The sequence below is a fragment of the Mustela nigripes genome, chromosome 12, assembly GCF_022355385.1.
Source record: "Mustela nigripes isolate SB6536 chromosome 12, MUSNIG.SB6536, whole genome shotgun sequence".
In the NCBI taxonomy this organism is placed as follows: domain Eukaryota; kingdom Metazoa; phylum Chordata; class Mammalia; order Carnivora; family Mustelidae; genus Mustela; species Mustela nigripes.
Genome location: NC_081568.1, coordinates 36,050,316 through 36,069,685, shown reverse-complemented (window position 1 = coordinate 36,069,685; position 19,370 = coordinate 36,050,316). Strand labels below are relative to the sequence as shown.

General features: G+C 39.0%; 1 pseudogene; it reads right to left on the bottom strand.

The window, feature by feature from the left end:
* Positions 1-10,972: 10,972 nt before the first annotated feature.
* LOC132028113 (rhomboid domain-containing protein 3-like) lies at positions 10,973-19,370 on the bottom strand (annotated as a pseudogene).

The following is a 19,370-nucleotide window of genomic DNA, read 5'->3' as shown; positions in this document are numbered from 1 at the left end:
ATATGAATATATAGAATATTAATAATTTACTTTGGAAATTACTGTTGAGGAAATACTTTGAAGAGGAGTTTTGGTCACGTGTTTTCATTTAAAAATTTATGTTTGAGGTACTGGGCAGAAGAACCCTTGGATTATGAGCCAAGAGCAAGGTAGTTTGTATGGCTATGGAAAGCCAGAGAGCATGGTAGACATTCAGTGGAGATGTCCTTTCTACAGTGCAATTTCTAAGTCAATATATTAACATCTGAATTACAAAATTAACAACATAAAACTGTAGGGGCCCAAGGTAGACTGTCCCCAAATGTGTCACAACAACATATTGATTATTTTGAAAACAAACTACTTGGGAAATAGCCAGTGCAAGGACATTCAGGCCCTCCTCTGCCCCTCAGAAATCAGGAAATGAATCTCTCATATGAAAGGCACCCTTCATGTATTAAGCAGAAAATGACATCTTTATCACCAAAGGTAGGGAATTAAAAGCAGAGAAAGCTGTAGAAGCAAACTTTGTTATTTTTTACTAAGCTACTACCTCAGTCCAAATTCCACTTGGAATTTCTTACTAGGGAGAACTCCCACACTGTTTCCTTTATTCTGTCAAGTCCTCCCAAATTCATAGTCTCTTTGTCTAAAATGTTTAAAAACTGCCTGCCTTGGTTATTTCTTTGGGTGTCAGTTTTGTCATGGGACCTCTGTGTATACATAGTAAAACTTTTTCTCCTGCTAACCTGTCTCAGGTCAATTTAATTACTAAACCAGTGGAAAGAATGTTGAAGGGCAAAAGGAATGTTCCCCCTACCCTACCAAACCAAAAGTAGGAAAAAAAAAAAAAAAAGGAAAGGGACTAATTCATAAAAGAATGCAAAACATTTTGAAATCCTTGAGTTTTAAAGAAAAATGATTGGTATTCTTATTGTGTCTATAGGTCCCTGTGAAGGACACAGGCTTCCTGTGATGGAAACATTGGTGAATAGATATACATGCATATAGATAGATAGATAGATGCCAGTTACCTACACGTAAAACCATAAACATCCCCGAGTGATCACCATTCTGTCTCCTTGGTGTTTTTATCTGTGAGGTAGAATTGGTAACTTCCAAGTCACTGAAAGTAAATGAAAAACGAAATCACATTTTCGTCTCTTATTGCATGTGGAACTAACAGACCTTCTTACCAGAGAAAATGGAAACCTTTATTTACCTTCCACCTAGTTTTATAATTCAGTAGGCACATTCGAGCTGCCCATGGAAGTATACAATATTTTTAGTCATTGCACTATTTTTATGATTTTACTACACTGTAGTTTCTCCAAGATCTGAGATTTCATGACTCTTAGGGAGATTGCTTATGTTTTTAAACTTTCCTGTTATCTGATTTTTACAACCTTGAAAGAACGTATGCTTATGAAGAGATGGTGTGTTTACTCTGCTGTGATAAAATGGAATTATGTAATATGTGCATAGTCTATTTTACAGTTAGCTAGTTCTATTTTATTTGTTAGAAAACTGTCCCAGTTGTCCGTTAATTAATTGGCTAATCCAAGAAACATTTTTTATCACTTCATACATATTCAAATACATACTGAGCATTGGAAATTGAAAGCACACACACACACAATTTCCTGCCTTTGTAGAGCTTGCGGTCTAAAGGGATTTTTAGCTTTTTAATGGAAGCAAAAGTCTACCTTTCTGTGACATTTTAATTGCTGATTCTCTATAGCATACCGAAAAAGACTTATTACCTCTTCAACATGAGAGGTCCTTAAAAATCTTAAGAATCGGGGTGCAGGGGTGGCTTGCTTGGTTAAGCTTTCAGCTCAGGTACTGATCCCAGAGCCCTAGGATTGAGTCCCACATGCAGCTCCCCATTCAGCAGGGAATCTGTGTCTCTCTCTGATACCTCCCCCCTCATGTTCTCTCTCTCACTCTCTGTCCCTCAAATAAATAAATAAATAAACACTTTAAGAATCATCAGAACCTTCCTTATATAGATATTCTGAGTAAATCTTCAGATCACACTTCATTTTCTCCAAGACCCTCTTATAAAATGGAATGCTCAGAACTGAACGTAGACATTGTCCGCCAAATACAGTAAACGGATGATAGGTGTTCTTTTACAACAGCCTGGTATGTCAAAGTTTGTCATTACTGTTTTGGCTATGCGGAACTACGTTTTCCATTCTCTTTTTGTATGCTAGGGTGGACCATAGCGGAGACACTTAGGAGACTGGAAAGGCCGAGGGGAAGTAACCCCTCTATCATAGCTCACGCACATTGTTTCCAATCTGCTAAATCCCCTTCTTGGGGTGAAGGAGAATCAGGATCTGCAACTGTTCTGGTTTGCCGTGGATCCAAGTTCAACTTCTTTTACTCCTGTGTCAAGTGCGTTTGTTAACTCTGGGATGGAGGACCCTGGAGATTTTGCAGGACATACTTGTCAACAATATCCAAGGCAAAAACTGGAGTGTGGTTTCAGTCTGTCCTCTCTGGGTTCCGGCTTGGGCTTATGGGTTCCAACTGTGCCTTGGTCTCCTCCACTTTACATCCATCTTCCCTTCCTGACTGCCCGCCTCGTGCACTCCATGCTTCAGCGTTAGAAGCAGCCACAATCACCTTGCTGGGGTTGCTTAATTGGCTCCCACAGCTGCCCGATTCTCTGTAGCAAATGATATATATTTGCCTCCTAGTGAGTCTGCTTTTCTAGCTGAATGGCTACAATTGCTATACAAATAAGTTGTTATTATTTTCTTTTCAAAATTGTTTGTTTGTTTACTTATTTATTTATAGAGATTGGGGAGGGGCAGAGGGAGAGAGAATCTTCAAGCAGACTCCCTGCGGAGTGTGCCACTTAATGCAGGGCTCAAGCTCACAACCCTGAGATCATGACCTGAGCCAAAACCAAGAGTTGGATGCTTAACCAACAGAGCCACCTAGGCACCCCAAAGTTTTTATTATATTCAAATTTAATTTTGAAATAATTCACACACAGACACATGCACGCACTGACATACGATGTATGAAGTAAGATGTTACCAATCCACTTGACGCTGGTGCCCTTTTGCTCCCAAAGATGCTGTATTTGCATTGCTCCACATGCCCCCTCTCTTTCAGGTAAACCCTAATCTGAATTTTATGCTTATCATTCCTTTGCTTTTCTTAACATCCTAATGTATACGTTATTTACTTTTGTACATTTTTGAACTTTAAATAAACGGTATCATATTAGATAACCATATGACCATGATGACGTATAAAAATTATTTTCTTAAAGCTGTGTATCTTTTGTTAAAAAGTATTATCTAGGTAGGTGCCTTCCATCCCATACTGTATGTTTCCCTTGTTCGATTTGATTACATTGATTGTAGACCATCAATATAGACTGTTGACATTCGTTTGGATCTTGGTTCAGCTCTCTAGCGTATTAGATCTCTCACCTGCTGTGTTGCTTTCCCTCAAGTCCTCAAGGGAATATTTCCTATGTTTCCATTCAAATGATAAAAATATTAAGAGCAGGGGCACCTGGGTGGCTCAGTGCGTTAAACCTCTGACTTCAGCTTAGGTCATGATCCCAGAGTCCTGGGATCAAGCCCCGCATCGGGCTCTCAGCTCAGCAGAGAGCCTGCTTCCCCCTCTCTCTCTGCCTGCCTCTCTGCATACTTGTGATCTCTGTCAAACAAATAAATAAAATCTTTAAAAAAATATATTAAGAGGAGAAGTTCAAAAACAGATTGCAGACACACATTACTATTAGTTTCACCTTAGTACGGCCTTCTAGTTATATGTTGCTTGCTGTATTAGCAAAGTGTTCTTTTTTTTTTTTTTAAGATTTTATTTATCCACTGGACAGACAGTAGTAGGCAGAGAGGAAGGCAGAGAGAGAGGAAGGGAAGCAGACTCCCCACTGAGCAGAGACCCGACACGGGGGTCAATCCCAGGACCCCAGGATCATGACCTGAGCTACTTTAACCCACTGAGCCATCCAGGCACCCCTTAGCAAAGTGTTCTTAGCATCATTCTTATCATAGTCGCTGTAATTGTTTATTTACTTATCACTCTCAACAGCTAAACAGTAATATCTTTGATGAAGGGACAAAGCCTAATTCCATTTGTATTTTCTGTGCAAATCACAATTCTTGGTACTAAATAGTCTCTCGGTAATTGAATTATCTGCTGAATGAACCAGTTTCATTTAGAAGGATAAATAGGAATTCAAGAAATGAATAAGGTCGGAAAGGATGTTTTAGGCAATGGAAGCAATTAAGGGAGGGGTAAATTGAACAAAGTTAGGGACAAACTTGGACCGTGAAATTTCCTTTGGGAATTCATATTACAGAAACATAAATAGGCAGATAAGCCAATGATCTGACTGGGCCTTCAGCTGAAGCATCTCCAAGAGTTTCAATAACATATTATAGGAAAATGAAAGTGAGGACCACTGAATCTTGAAAGAAATGTTTTTATTTAAAAAGGAATAAAATGGGGGGGCTGCCTCTTCTGGTTTTGAATAGTTTCGTATAACTTTTAAATGAGTTGGATAAACTGTCATTTTTTTCACTTGAGAAAGAAACTCAGAGCTATTTGATTATTTGCTTTTATTCCCTTAAGCAAGGATTTTTTTTTTTTGACAGTGATTTCTTCTTTTTTATTATTTCTTTGTTTCTCTCTTTTATCTGGCACCAATGGATTTTTTTCCTATAATATGCCTAAGGGAAGGAGAGGAAAAGAGGAAGGAAAGAAGGTGTGTGTGGGGGGGGGGGGGGAGAAAGGGAGAGAGGGATGGGCAGAAGGAAAAGATGTATAGGTTTTCCTCCCAAAGATTCTGATTCAGTGGACTGAACTGGATGGTACTAAAAAACTGAATTTGGAGACATTTCCAGAATTAATGGTGATGTGCAACTAGGTTTGAGAGCCATCATCTAAGGGATGAGGTCATTGTTGACAAACAAATGAACACATAACCACAAAAAATCATCTATGAGTCTAGTGTAAGCCAGTGATCTACTATTAGGATATTAGTGATGCCTACCGTTGGAACTGCATCAGCAAATGTCTGTTCTCGTTCTGTCTCTGGATCACATTTTACTGCTCTTCCCTTGCTTCACCTGTAAATCAAACATGAGTAAATTTTCTGAGTTCACCCATGTCCATTTCCCCGAACAGATGTTGACATCTTGATTTCAGAGTTCCTCAATGGTGTTATTTGAAATTAGAACAATTTTGAGGCAGTAAGACCTTCCAAATTATATTTCTATTGATTACATTTCTCTTTTATATTAATTAGATTATAGGCTTACAAATTCAATGGTATATATGAAAGAAGTATATTAACAAGGGTTGCTTGTAAGAAAAAATGAATTGTGGAGACTGGAAAATTATGGGTAGTAATGGCAGAAAGAATTTCTCCAATGTTGGGGAGGAACCCTGAAAATTGGAAGCTTGTGTCCATGAAGTTTATTCTCACAAAAATCACCTGGAATGTCTCAAAGCATTCCATCACAAAAGTTTAAAGATAGAAAAAGCCTAAGAAAAATAACTACATAAAATCTGAAGTCATAAAAAATTTCAAAGTCAATGCTGACTTGAATCCAATCTGGAAGTATTAGAGTAGAACACTGTATACCTTGAGTCTTGATTTTTAAATCAAACTAACCATAGTTGGTGACACTTAAAATTGTACTTTCCTGCACTGGCTATATTTTGAGACACCTTTATTTTCGGTTGTTTAAAAATATTTTCCAGTAAATTTTTCTACCAATCAACCACTGCTTCATTAACATGCAGATTTCAAACTATAGTGCATTTTTTTGGCTTTTTTTTTTTTTGTGGTATATAGTTTGATTTGAGAATGAGAGGGATTGAAATAAGCTCAGGTTCTACCTTAGACTGGGAAAATTAGAGTTAAATGGAACAGCCATTTTACAGGATTATGTTGCTATTTTAACAACACTAGTCAGTTCACAGCCTAAAAAGTTCTGTTAACTTTTAAGTTCTATATATAGCTTCATATTTTAAAGAGTAATACACCTTACATTTTGCTTTGCATGAAGAATTTGTACTTTCAGTCAAATATTTCTGACTTTTCCAATCACATTCTTGGGGATACTTAAACTGAAAATTTTGTCATATATATGAGTTTGAAATAATATATATGAATATATATGTTATATACATACCTATATAAGTGTGTATATATCTTTAGATATCTACTTTTCGTCATATAGATGCATGTGTGTGTGTGTGTGTGTGTGTGTGTGTGAGAGAGAGAGAGAGAGAGAGAGATTTAAAATGAAGCTATGTTAAGAGCATGTCATGTCCTTCCATTACAAGAGGGCACTACTGTTTTGTTAACTAAGAATCTCTGAATATTTTCCAGCAAGCAAAAGAGGCAAAATATTTTAAAAGTGTTTTATATGATTAATTATAACTCAGACCAATAGAAGATGTTATATAGAAAACAAGAAGTAATACTAAAAGCTGTGTTCCAATAGCATGAAATCACTGTAAAATAGTATAATGTTGATGAAATTCAAATTTTAGAAAAACATTTGGCTCTTGGTGTCAAGGACATAGTAGCCGTGAGCGCAGAGATGCTAACCAGGCTAGTACTCCTTTCTGGAAATGTGTACATAGTTAGTGGAAGAGCTGAAATCATGAAGGAAACCGAATTCCACCTAGGACATTCTTTAGTAATAAACTCTTGAGGGTTTATCTTACCTTCCACTCCTCTCTTCCTTTGTGTGTAGATGCTACCCTCTCTTCCTTTTTACAAACTTGAGTGGATTACAGAGAAGTGAAACTGAAGGGCAGGTGTCTAGAATTTCAGTTCCTTGTGGAGCAGTATCTGATCTCACATACTCCACTTCAAAGACAAATGCTTTGTTGAAATAGGAAACAGGTAGGGTCACTAGTGGGCATAATCAGTTATTTGAAAGCACTCCAAAAACTTCCAAAGATTATTGCTTTTAAAGTGGGCTGGGGCTGGGGTGCCTGGCTGGCTCAACTGGTGAAGCATGCAACTCTGGATCTTGGGGTTTTGTGTTAGAGCCCCGTGTTGGGTATATATATTCATAGAGCAATTCCTGATAATGTTTATAAGTAAAGTGTTTTCTTAACTTTAAATATATTATCTTTATAGTTTCTAAAGTTTTATTATGTTATATAATCTTTAGTGAAAACAAAATATTTTGTAAAGAAATGACAGTATTTTTTATAGATAGTACGCATAATAATTGTAAAATGAAGATGAATTTTTGCCCTACTAGCCTAGAGGAATTTAGTCTTTCACAATGCATTCATTTTCAGTTTGGAGGAAAAGTTGAATAAATACATGAGAGAGAGAGAGAGTGTGTGTGTGTGTGTGTGTGTGTGCATGTGCAAGTGTGGGTATGCACACTTGCATATGTATATGTGTGCATGTGCCTGCAAAGTTCTACATGTGTATCCAAAATATCTGTGTTTTTTTAGTACTCACTTTCACATATGTGGCATGAATCATTTATCAGTATATTTAACTCAATTTATGAGTAACTCTTAAGGGTAACTTAATATGTTTCTTTAATATCTCTTGACTCAGGTATTCAGGAAAACAAATACTGAGATAGAATATGTATTTATTATATGTACATTGTAATTTCTTAAATTTGGTAGATTACTATCAAATAATCTCCATTAATAAATGCTAGATGAAAGAATGCATCACCTTTGGAATCAATACATGTAAACTATCCGTCCTCATTGGCACTTACACTGAAAATGACATAAAGGAAGAAAGGGTAACCCTTAGGTCTTTTCCCTTTCATTTCTTCTTTGCTCATCAGTAAGTTGAAGGTAGGGTGTTGGTGGAATGTGCATGTGCCAAGAAGCAAAATAAAAACAGCAGAATTACTTTTATGTAACATTTTAACTCACTTTGTAAGAACCAAAAACATGTAGGTATGAACTATGGCATATGAATTGTGTAATTTCAGTGACTCTGCATGTGAATTATACATTCTTATATTTGCATCTAATCTGGTATTGAACAATATAAAGCTGAATGGTAAAATTCTTTCTAGTACTTAACTTTTTTTTTTCTACTTAGAACATTACAGAACAAATAAAAATGGTAGGAGAAGTCCAGAGCGAGACCACAGAAGAAAGGTAAAAAGCTTTATAGTTTAGTACTTAGAATGTAACTTCTTCCTGCTTTTTGAACAGGGACCTCACACTTCCATTCTGCACTGGGTCCTGCAAATTACGGAGCTATCTCTGCCGCTGGAGAGGATAGCACCATGGCATAGGGATCAGCAACACTGTCTTCCAGGTGTTGCAGCCAGTATTTTGGCCATCCTACCTGATTTCACGATGGTGGCAAAACTTTCCAGATCCTCTTTGCCAGCATGCTGGGGCACATTCGCTCAGACTCACGCCCTTGCCCTGGTCTGCCCTGTTTCTTTGCTTCAACGAAAAGGGACCAGCACTTCTAAAATATTTTTTCAAAGCATCCCAAGACAACAGAGCTCTTCTCTTTTGGCTAAGAAGCCTGGCTGGGCTACAAACAGATGGAGAATGTAATTTGTCCCCTCAAAGGTCTGGAAGATGCTGAGACTCTGAAGAGCTTGTTGTACACTTGGGTTCTCCAAGGGTGCCCTGATCTGAATGAGCTTGCTTTTCAGGCTGCGACTGTGCCATTGACTTTGCTGATGGCTCCATCTGTCCTTTTTATTTCTGATCCTTGCAGAAATTCATTGCAGAAGCTATGAACTGAGATCTTTGTTATTTGGGTACTCACAAAGAAAGCTGAGAAAGTGCAATGAACTCTTTCTTACCCAGATCTTTAAGACTAATCTTAATCCACTTATATATTGCCCCAAATGTATCCCATGCCACTTTATTTTAAAGTGGAGTCCTCATCATTTGTACTGATGATTTTATACTCTGTTCATGTCTTCTGCCCATTTCTTGATTGGATTATTTATTCTGTGGGTGTTGAGTTTGATAAGCTCTTTATAGATTTTGGATATTAACTCTTTATCTGATATGTCACTTGCAAATATTTTCTCCCAGTCTGTCCGTTGTCTTTTGGCTTTGTCGACTGCTTCCTTGGCTGTGCAAAAGCCTTTTATCTTGATGAAGTCCCAATAGTACATTTTTGCCTTTGTTTCCCTTGCCTTTGTAGACATGTCTAGCAAGAAATTGCTATAGCCAAGGTCACAGAGGTTGCTGCCTGTGTTCTCTAGGATTTTGACTGATTCCTGTCTCACATTTAGGTCTTTTATCTATTTTGAGTCTATTTTCGTGTATCATGTAAGGAAATGGTTCTGGTTCATTGTTCTGCATGTGGCTGTCCAATTTTCCCAACATATTGGTGTTCTTTTAATATTAGGGATATTAACTCTTTATAGATGACACACTGTACATATTTTCTCCTAATCTGTATTTTGTTTTTTATCTTGTGGTGTCTTTCATCATGTATAAATTTTCTTCAAATTTTTATGTAGTCAAAAATATCAGTCTTTTTCTGTATTTCTAATGTCCTTTTCTATCACTAAGATAATCTGTGTATCCTATAGCTTTTACACAATTTTATAGTTTTATCTTTAGAACTCTCATGAATTTAGAATTTATCAGTTCATATGATGTGTGTGATAAGAACCTAAATATATCTATCAAAGTGGATAACACATTAGCCTCTAATTTATTGGATTATCTTTCTATTCCTCACTATTCTGAAACATTGTGTATATTCTCACGTACAGGAGTGTCTCCTTTTGTCTCTCTATTCTTCACTGAATTGTTTCTCTTTTCCTCCACTAATATCATACTTATTTTCCAAATATGGCTCTCCAGTTTTCCTTGAGCTATTTTTACTGTTTTGTTTTGCCAAAATTTACCAGAATCTGGTTTATTCTATTGTTTCAAATTAAGTACCATGATTATTGCATGAAAATGTGGGGCCAAATGTGATAAAACAAGCACTTAAATAAGAGAAATAAATATCGAAAGGGAGAAACAAAAAAAAGTCACCATTAGTTACAATTTGTGTGATTTTCTACATAGAAAATCCTGGAAAGTCAATTAAAAAACTATTAAAAGGAACAAAATAATTTAGTAAGGTGACTATTTAGAAGATAATATATATGATAATACTTGTTCTGGGTGGGGGGGAAGCAAACTGGTATTTATTCTAGGCAGTGCCAGGGTGGGGTGTGGGGTGGATGGGGGGCTCTCCTATATCACACTGTGACTCTCTGCAGACAGAACGGGAGCTTGGGTAGACTACCTGGTATGCCCCAATAATGGGTCCATGATTAAAGGAGCAAGACTGATACAAAGCAAAGGTCAAGCAAAGCTTTATTTCACGCCAAGCTTCAAGAATCTAGGGGCGCCTGGGTGGCTCAGTGGGTTAAGCCGCTGCCTTTGGCTCAGGTCATGATCTCAGGGTCCTGGGATCGAGTCCCACATCAGGCTCTCTGCTCAGCAGGGAGTCTGCTTCCTCCTCTCTCTCTCTCTGCCTGCCTCTCTGCCTACTTGTGATCTCTGTCTGTCAAATAAACAAATAAAATCTTTAAAAAAAAAAAAAAGAATCTAACCAAACGTTGGGGGCCACACCTCTTACAAGAGAGGGCAAACCTTCTCTGTTTCACAGACTAGCTTTTAAGGGCAAAAACCATGCAGTCGGGCCTGGCCAGGCCCAGGTGGCCAATGAGATTGTAACACACACAGGAAACTCCATAGCGATGCTAAGTGACCAACTGAGTTACAATTTACCCTAGTAGACATTTGACCCAGCCTATTACAGCTTGATTAGGAGTGGCGCACTGATCGGATGTCTCCACCTGGCCTGACCCACCCTTATGTCTGGGCTTTTGTTACCTGGGACTTGTTTCCAAGTAAATCCCCTAGGGGAAGGGGAGCAGGGATAGTTTCTAAATAGGTCCTTACACTACCCACTCACAGGCCAAGGCTGTGGTCACCTGAGGGTCTGCCTGTGCTACAGAGGACCAGGGCCCTTGGGGGTGGGCAGACAACCCCTCCCCTGAGTCACCAGGACTTCAGTGCCCACCTCGCTCCCCACGCCCCCAGCCAGCAGTGACTCACGGCACCCTCCATGCGGCCCGTGGCTGTCGATGCCACCACTGCCAGCTCTGTGGGGAACCCATGTGCTCCAGCTGCTGCAGCCACAGAGACTGGACTTAGGCAGCCATCATGGGCTCTGAGGACACTGTGCGGGCCCCTCACGAGTGAGGCCTGGATCCCCTCCTGCAGCATCTCTTCCTCTCGGGCTGCCCACAGTGGAGTCCCTGAGGAGAAGCTGGGCTAAGCCCAGGCTGGGCTCCCCTCTCCGTAGCCCTCCCAGATCTGCTACCCAGGCCCCAGGCCTGGCAGGAGCTGGGCTGAGCCTTCACTTTGGGACGGGAGGCCATGTAAGGAAGTCCAGGGGCAAGAGACCTCACTCCAATTGGATGGGGACCAGGTGGGCAGCTCAGCCAGGCCATGTGGGGTGGGAAGGCATCAGAGTGGCCTGTGCCCTGCCAGGGCCCTGCACAAGAGGCCCTCCTGCAGCGCTCATGGCTTCAGCTGGGAGAGCTCCAGGCACTGCAAGGTCCCAGCTGCATAAGCCAGGCCCCACATAGGCTGCAGAACAGCTACAGGAAGGGTGGCTCAGAGCTGAGCAGTGGTGCAAGGCCAGCAGCAGCCATAGCAGCAGCCACAGTGATAGGAACCCCTGGGGAGGTCGAAGGGGTAACTCTGCTCAGCCAGCATGGCCAGCTGGACAGGCATGGAGGTGTAGCCAACAGCAGCACTGAACACCCCGAGACCTGTCAGCAACACACCTATTAGCCCAGCAGCCAAGGGCAGCAGGGCAGAGGCATGCAGGAGCTGCCATGTGCCCAGGTTGCCCTCTTGACACTGACATGGCGTGGGCAGGAGCAGCGGACTCGGGAGCAGGCCAGGATGGGCCATGTAGCCCCGGGTGTGCGTCAGCAGCCAGGGAGCCTGCCAGGGGCCTAGCAACAGCTCTGGGGCCAGGGTGAGGCTGGAGCCAGACCCCACCAGCCTCATGTTGCTCAATAGCAGCAGCATAAAGGAGGAGACAAGAGGCCATGCTGGGGACAGTAAGACTGCATGGAAGGGGGGATGCTCTGGCACGCACAGAGTGGCTGAAGGTGTCAAGGGTGGTCTTGGGGTTCTGTGCTTGCTTACTGAGAAAGCTGGAGGACAGAATGAGAACACAAGGACGGGGAATGATAGAGAGTGGGGAGCCCACTTTTTTTTTTAAATTTATAGAAATAACAAAATACAGGCATTTATTTTAAAATACATTTTTTAAAGATTTTATTTATTTATTTACTTGACACAGGGGGAGAGAGAGAGAGATATATCATAAGTAGGCAGAGAGGCAGGCAGAGGGTAAGGGGGAAACAGGCTCCCTGCAGAGGAGAGAGCCCAATGTGGGGTTCAATCCCAGGACCCCAAGATCACGACCTGAGCTGAAGGCAGAGGCTTAACCCACTGAACTGCCCAGGCACCCCCTATTTTAAAATACTTTTAACAAAAACAAAAACAAAATGCTATGAATTATATACTCATGAATATATTTTAATGATTTATTTATTCATTTGAGAGAGACAGAGATAGTGTGAGCTGGGGGAGGGGCAGAGGGAGAGGGAACGCATCCTCAAACAGAATCCCCACTGAGCATGGCACCTGGAGCTCGGGGCTCCATCCCAGGATCATGACCAGAGCTAAAATCAAAAGTTGGTCGTTTGACGGAGCCACCCACGTACCCCTTTGTGAGTAGATTTACCTAAAATCATGTAAAACTTACAAGAAGGAAAATTTAAAATTTCTCAAGACTCAATAAAATGGTGATAACAAAACAGAGAGGACTCAGCATTACAAAGATGTCAATCCTCCCCAAATTAATCTATAAATTGATGCAATTTCTATTTAAATTTTACTTTTAAAGGTAATTGATCAGGAGCGATTGAGTCAAAAGAATCTGTTAAGTACAAAAACATTTGGTAAACTAGAAATAAAACAAAGTTCCTTTGTATAATTATGTGTGTCTACCAAAAATTATATGTTCAGGAGTATACGACCAGCCCAAGGGTCCCCAAAAACATTTAAGATAATCTTCAAGTGGGGGTGCCTGGCTAGCTCAGTCAGTGGAGTGTGTGACTCTTAATCTTGTGTTGTAGGTTGGAGCCTCATGTTGGGTGTAAAAATTGCTTAAAAATAAAATCTTAAAAAAAAAACACTTCTCAAATGAAGTTGAAAGTCAGGAAAGTCCCATGTTATATGTTCGGAGTGATTAAAATAAACTTTTCATTCCCACAATCTTGAACAAGAATAAACAGCTAAAGATCACCCGACACCCAAGGAAAAGATTTCATATAGAAAGAGCAACCAACAAAAATTATATTTAATAAAAGAATACTGTAGGATTTCTAATTAACATAAAGTATTAATCATACTTTCCTCACTACTCTTCTGTGTTTTGATGAGTCTGAGATATTTTTTGTAATTGTTTCTCATCCTAGGATCTTCCTTCCTGTTCCCATATTTCCCCCTTTAATTAGACTTACTCTCTTGATTTTGAGGAGGACTTTCTTCAGTAGCTTGCTGAAAACAAGTATGGATGGGAGATAAATTTTTTGAGATAGTTCATACTTTACCATGTTTTTATTTTGTACTCACATTTAGTTGACATTTCAACAGGGCCTATAACTCTAGCTTGGAAACATTTCTCTGCAGAATTTTGGAGGTGTTTCTCTTCTATTAAGAATATCAAAACTGGGGCGCCTGGGTGGCTCAGTGGGTTAAGCCACTGCCTTCGGCTCAGGTCATGATCTCAGGGTCCTGGGATCGAGTCCCGCATCGGGCTCTCTGCTCAGCAGGGAGCCTGCTTCCCTCTCTCTCTCTGCCTGCCTCTCCATCTACTTGTGATTTCTCTCTGTCAAATAAATAAATAAAATCTTTTAAAAAAAAAAAAAGAATATCAAAACTACTCTTTTTTTTTTTTTTTACCATATCCCCTTCTAGTGAACCAGTATGATTTCTCCTTATCCACAGTGTTCTGAAATTTCACAGTAATGTCCTTGATATGAGTCTATTTTCATTCAACTGGGAATTTGGTGGAAACATTCAGCCTGCATTTCCTTCAGATTTAGTTAATTTTTGAATTATTTCATTATTGATTTCCTCAATTTTCTTTGTTCTATATTTCTATTATTTGGATATTGGGCCTCCTGGACTAATTATACAATATTACCTTTTTTCTCTTCCTACAGCCATCTCTCTGTCCTTCTGCTTTATTTTCTGTGAGGTTTTCCTCAACTTTATTTTCCCAAACCTTTTCATTTCTTTCATCATGTTTTAAAATCTAATTTCCCCCCCAAAATGTTCTTTCTCATAATAGCTTGTTCTTTTTTTCATAGATGGAATATCATTTATTAATCTGAGGATTTTTATGATAATTTTCTACTGAAATTTCTTGTCTGTATATAATTTTTACTAATAAGTTAAGTTTCTTCTGTTTTGGTTTCTGTTTCCATATTAAATCTTTTCCTTGGGTGTTTGGTGATCTTTTTTATCTATTCTTGTTCAAGACTGTAGGGATTAAAAGTTTTATTTTAATCATTCAGAACAAATATATGGGACTTTTCTGACTTTGAGATTCATTTGAAGATCATCTTAAATACTTTGGGGACTCTTAGGCTGGTCACATACACCTGAAAGTCTTCTTTTAATCTCCTATCTGGAGGGTAAAGGTAATAGTCAATTAGTAAAAAGATACAGGCTTCCAGTTATGGATTGAATAAGTCATGGAAATGAAAGTTACAGCATAAGGAATATAGTTAATGTGTTATATAATCGTCTTATGGTGACTGATGGTAGCTCTCTTGTTGTAAATATAACATAATACATAGAGTTGTGAAATCAACATGTTGCACACCTAAAACTAATGTAACATTGTGTGTCAGGTATAGTTAAATTAAAAAAAAAAAAAAAAGGAAAGAGAAAAAAAGGTTTTTAGCATCTAGCATTCAGTGTGTTTGAGGACACTGACTGATCTTCCTATTTTCAGTGAAGTACCCATGCAGCAGCTCTACAGAGACAGAACAAACTTGTACAGTCACACTGAATCCTATCCTAATCAGGGCTGGATACATGGTTTAATTCTCTATGGAGTCATCGTAACATTAGTAATTTTTGAACAACGGGTATGCATTTTAGTTTTGCTCTGAACCCCACAAATTAGGTGTCCAGTCCTGAGTACTCACACCTTCAAATCTGCAGATCCAAGACTAACGACCCTTAGATTCCTCTCTTCCATTTTCTCTGAGGGTGGGAAAAGGGCCTTTGCCCAACAACATACAATTCAGGTGGGGGTTCAGGGATCTGTTTCTAAATTAAACTTCACACAATTCTCCTTATTCTAACACTGCTTTTTACTCTTCCTTCCCCTCCCTCCAAAAGTAACTGTGCCTAAATCTAGCTTTGCATGGGCACCAAGGTCACAGTGTGTTGGAAGCTGGTATTTCTCCACCATTTCTGAATGTCTTGGCTACAAAATCTATCAAAGTGGCTCCTCTTTATGCACAGTGGGATAGGGTCCTTCCCCTGAATGTTAAACTTGCATTGTATGTCCAGTAGAATATTCTGGTGTTAGCGTGACTCTTCATGGTATTGTGGGATATAAGGGGAGGTATTGGCCAACTTCTGCCTTTCTTTCTGGTGATCACATCCATTATATGTTTTGCCAATAAAATCTGTTCCTTACAGACTTGGTAGCGTTTATTCCAAGCTCCAGTGCAGAAGGCACAGCTCCAAATTGGATGCCTTTTGCACAAAATTACCTCAAGAAAAAAAAGTACCACTATTGTGCAATCTATAACAATAGTGGTAATAACAACAAAATCATTACAACAAACATCCACATATTTTGTTTTATAGTTTGCAATAGTGCCAAAACATTTTTTCTTTACAACATTGGCAGTTATGTACTATTTCCTTGTTTTATAGGAAAGGAAACCGAACTTTGGAGTGGTGACTATTTCTAAATTCATAAAAAGATGAAATGGTAGTGCTGTGACTCAAAACCACTGCTTTCAAATAAATATTCTTTTAACCAGTATAAATCAACAAGCCTGTCTCATCCACACACAGAGGTTTCTCTTTTTCATATACTATCTCCATTTTTGTGAATTTTCCTTTTTAAAAAAATATTTTATTTATTTATTTGACAGAGACAGAGATCACAAGAAGGCAGAGAGGCAGGCACAGAGAGAGAGGGGGGGAAGCAGGCTCCCCACAGAGCAGAGAGCTGGATGCAGGGCTCAATCCCAAGACCCTGAGATCATGACCTGAGCCGAATGCAGAGGCTTAACCCACTGAGCCACCCAGGCACCCATTTTTGCTAAATTTTCTACACTGAGAAGAACTAAATATTCTGCCTTTCCCTTTTGGTCAAAAGTTCCTTAACAAACAAAAACCTATATTTATTAACTCTCCTGAGCAACCATTAATCTTCTAGAATGCATATAAAGCTACTTTGTATCAGAAGCCAAACCCAGAGTTACTGCTTATCTATTTCACCCATCTTCAAAAAGACATTTATAGAACACCTAACATGCTGCTGATCCTAAAATAGAGTATGCCTTCTCTGCAACAGTTTAAGAAAAAACAAGATCACCACAAATGGCCAAATACCTAGTCATAGAGATGAATTAGTTTTATCTAACTTAATTTTAATTTTTTTAAAAAATAACAAAACAATTAAAACGTTATGGGAAATAATATGCTAGTTCTATTCTGAGATAAAACTCCATACATAAAGTCAAATATTCGGATATAAATTGAAACTTTAGTCGTTTATAATGAAAAATGTTCTCTCTCACCATCTGCCCCCCCAACATTGGAAATGTTGAGGTAAAATTTTAGGGATCAGTGTTTTGACATCTTGATTTTGCCTTCTATAAATTCCTTCAAATCCAAAATGTGAACATGAGCTGCAGCTCTTAAGATACAGTCCAGCATGAAATCTTTACTTTCATCAGGCAAATATTCAGATAATTGGACATATACAGATTATTTAATATCCCTTCTTATTCACATGTTTGGTTAGCCACTCCTCCCCATAATCTTAACTAAACATCGTCACTTCTCTGACATAACTTGAAATATGAGAAATAGTCAGCAAAATTAAACAAATAATAAATGAAGTATTTATTCATTTATTTATTTAATTTTTCAAAGATTTTATTTATTTATTTGACAGACAGAGATCTCAAGTAGGCAGAGAGGCAGGCAGAGAGAGAGAGAGAGGAGGAGGAAGCAGGCTCCCTGCTGAGCACAGGGCTCGATCCTAGGACCCTGGGATCATGACCTGAGCTGAAGGCAGAGGCTTTAACCCACTGAGCCACCCAGGCGCCCATGAACAATTTATTTAAATGACTGGTTAGTTTATTGCCAAAAATCAAACATGACATAAAATTCTAAAATAAAAGATGGCTGAAGATGACAGGAAGATAAGTCATAATTATTACCATAAATTTACATAGTAAATTTACATTTTTAAAGATTAGCATTTATATTAACATGAATTGCAAACATAAAAAAGAGAACGCAAAAAAGAATGGAAGAAAACTTAGGATGACTTTATTTTTTTCTTTAAACAATGAAGGCTTTTCTAGGTATGACAAAAACATGGACCATTTTTTAAAAATACTGGTTAGTTAGACTACATAACAAATAATTTTGGGTGATAAAGTCACAAGACAAAAAGCATACTAGGAAAAGTTATTACCAAAAATTAAGTAGATAGTGACAAATTATGGAAGTAGGTTTGGATTCTCCTGAGGCCTCTTTCCTTGGCCTGCACATGGCTGCCATCAGTTTATGTCCTCATGTCCTCACACAACCTTTTTTTGTGTGTGTATGTGTGTCCTGACTATGGTGTCTTTCCTTTTTTTTTTAGCATAAGGTCCATGCCCAGGGTGGATTCCAACATGGGGTTTAAACTAATGACCTTGAGATCAAAACCTGAGCTGAGTTCAAGTGTTAGATACTTAACCAACTGAAAGACCCAGGTGCCCTCTTTTTCTTATAAGGGTGCAATACTGGATTAGGTCCATCAGATCCCATGCCTACCCATATGACTTCATTTAATCTTAATTACCTCTTTACGGGTTTATCTCCAAACACAGTTACAATCTAAGCTACTGAGGGTTAGAGCTTCAATATATGAATTGGGTGGGTACGGGGGATATAATTCAGTCCATTACACCTTTGATCTGGCAATGGGATCCTTCTCCCTCTCTACCGACTTACTTCTGGTGCCAAGTGACCATACAGAGCGTATCGGGATCTGGTCTCTGATTCTTCACCTTTAAGTTGGGATGCCCAGAGAGCCGATTAAGTCATAGGGCTGGTTGGGTTACACAGCAAAAGTTCTGTAATGCTTTTTAAGCCACTTCTGATTGGGTGACCAGCAATAACTTACTGCTTATACCAAAGGGACTACAAAATGCAAAACTATGTTATAATAATCCCTATGAAATGTGTTCTTAACTCAACTTCCTCTTAGCAGGATCCCCAAAACATTCAGAGGATGCCATCTGACATGGAAAGTGAATTGCAAGAGCAGCTGGAGTAGAAATACATGGTCATATTATTTAATATTATTTTTATTATTTAATAAATATTATTTGATAATTATTTTAATAAATATTTGATATTATTATTAATAAATATTATTATTTAATATTATTTAATAAATATTTAATAATTCCAGTTAAAGTGTTTACTTTAGCACATTTTACAAAAATGTATGTGAAATGAATATACTACTAGTTCCCGACCCAGAACCTTGGACCAGACATCTGTCCAAGTCAGGGATCCAGCGTCCCCTTCTAATGAGACAGGCTTCTTTCTGGGTAGAATGGGGTGTCCGCATTCGAAGTGAGTACCTCATGTATTAAGTTGGGGAGCGTCTGCTTTTGTTTCAAAGAACAAGTATGAAGCAATGTTGCCTGTCCTAGTGCGGAGGACTGGAGTGGATATTCAGGGCATCTTGCCCTATTTTGAAAACATTTCTATATTTGGGGAGATTTTCATGTTAGGAATCCTGCCTTCTCCCATTGAGGTCAGAGCTCAAACACTCAGCCTGTCTTGAAGCTAGCATGCACTCTGGCCTTGGGCACTCCTAGGGGAGGGAGACTGATTCCAAGAGGAGCAGAGGAGCGCAGCAGCACTCCCATTTGGCTGGTGAAGGTAGCAGTGGGCATTGCATGGGCCAGTTGCTGCCCTGCAGTGGCCTCAGGGGTAGAAGCAATAGGGTATGGAGTCCCCAGCATCTCCTGTTTGATGGCGGACACATCCAT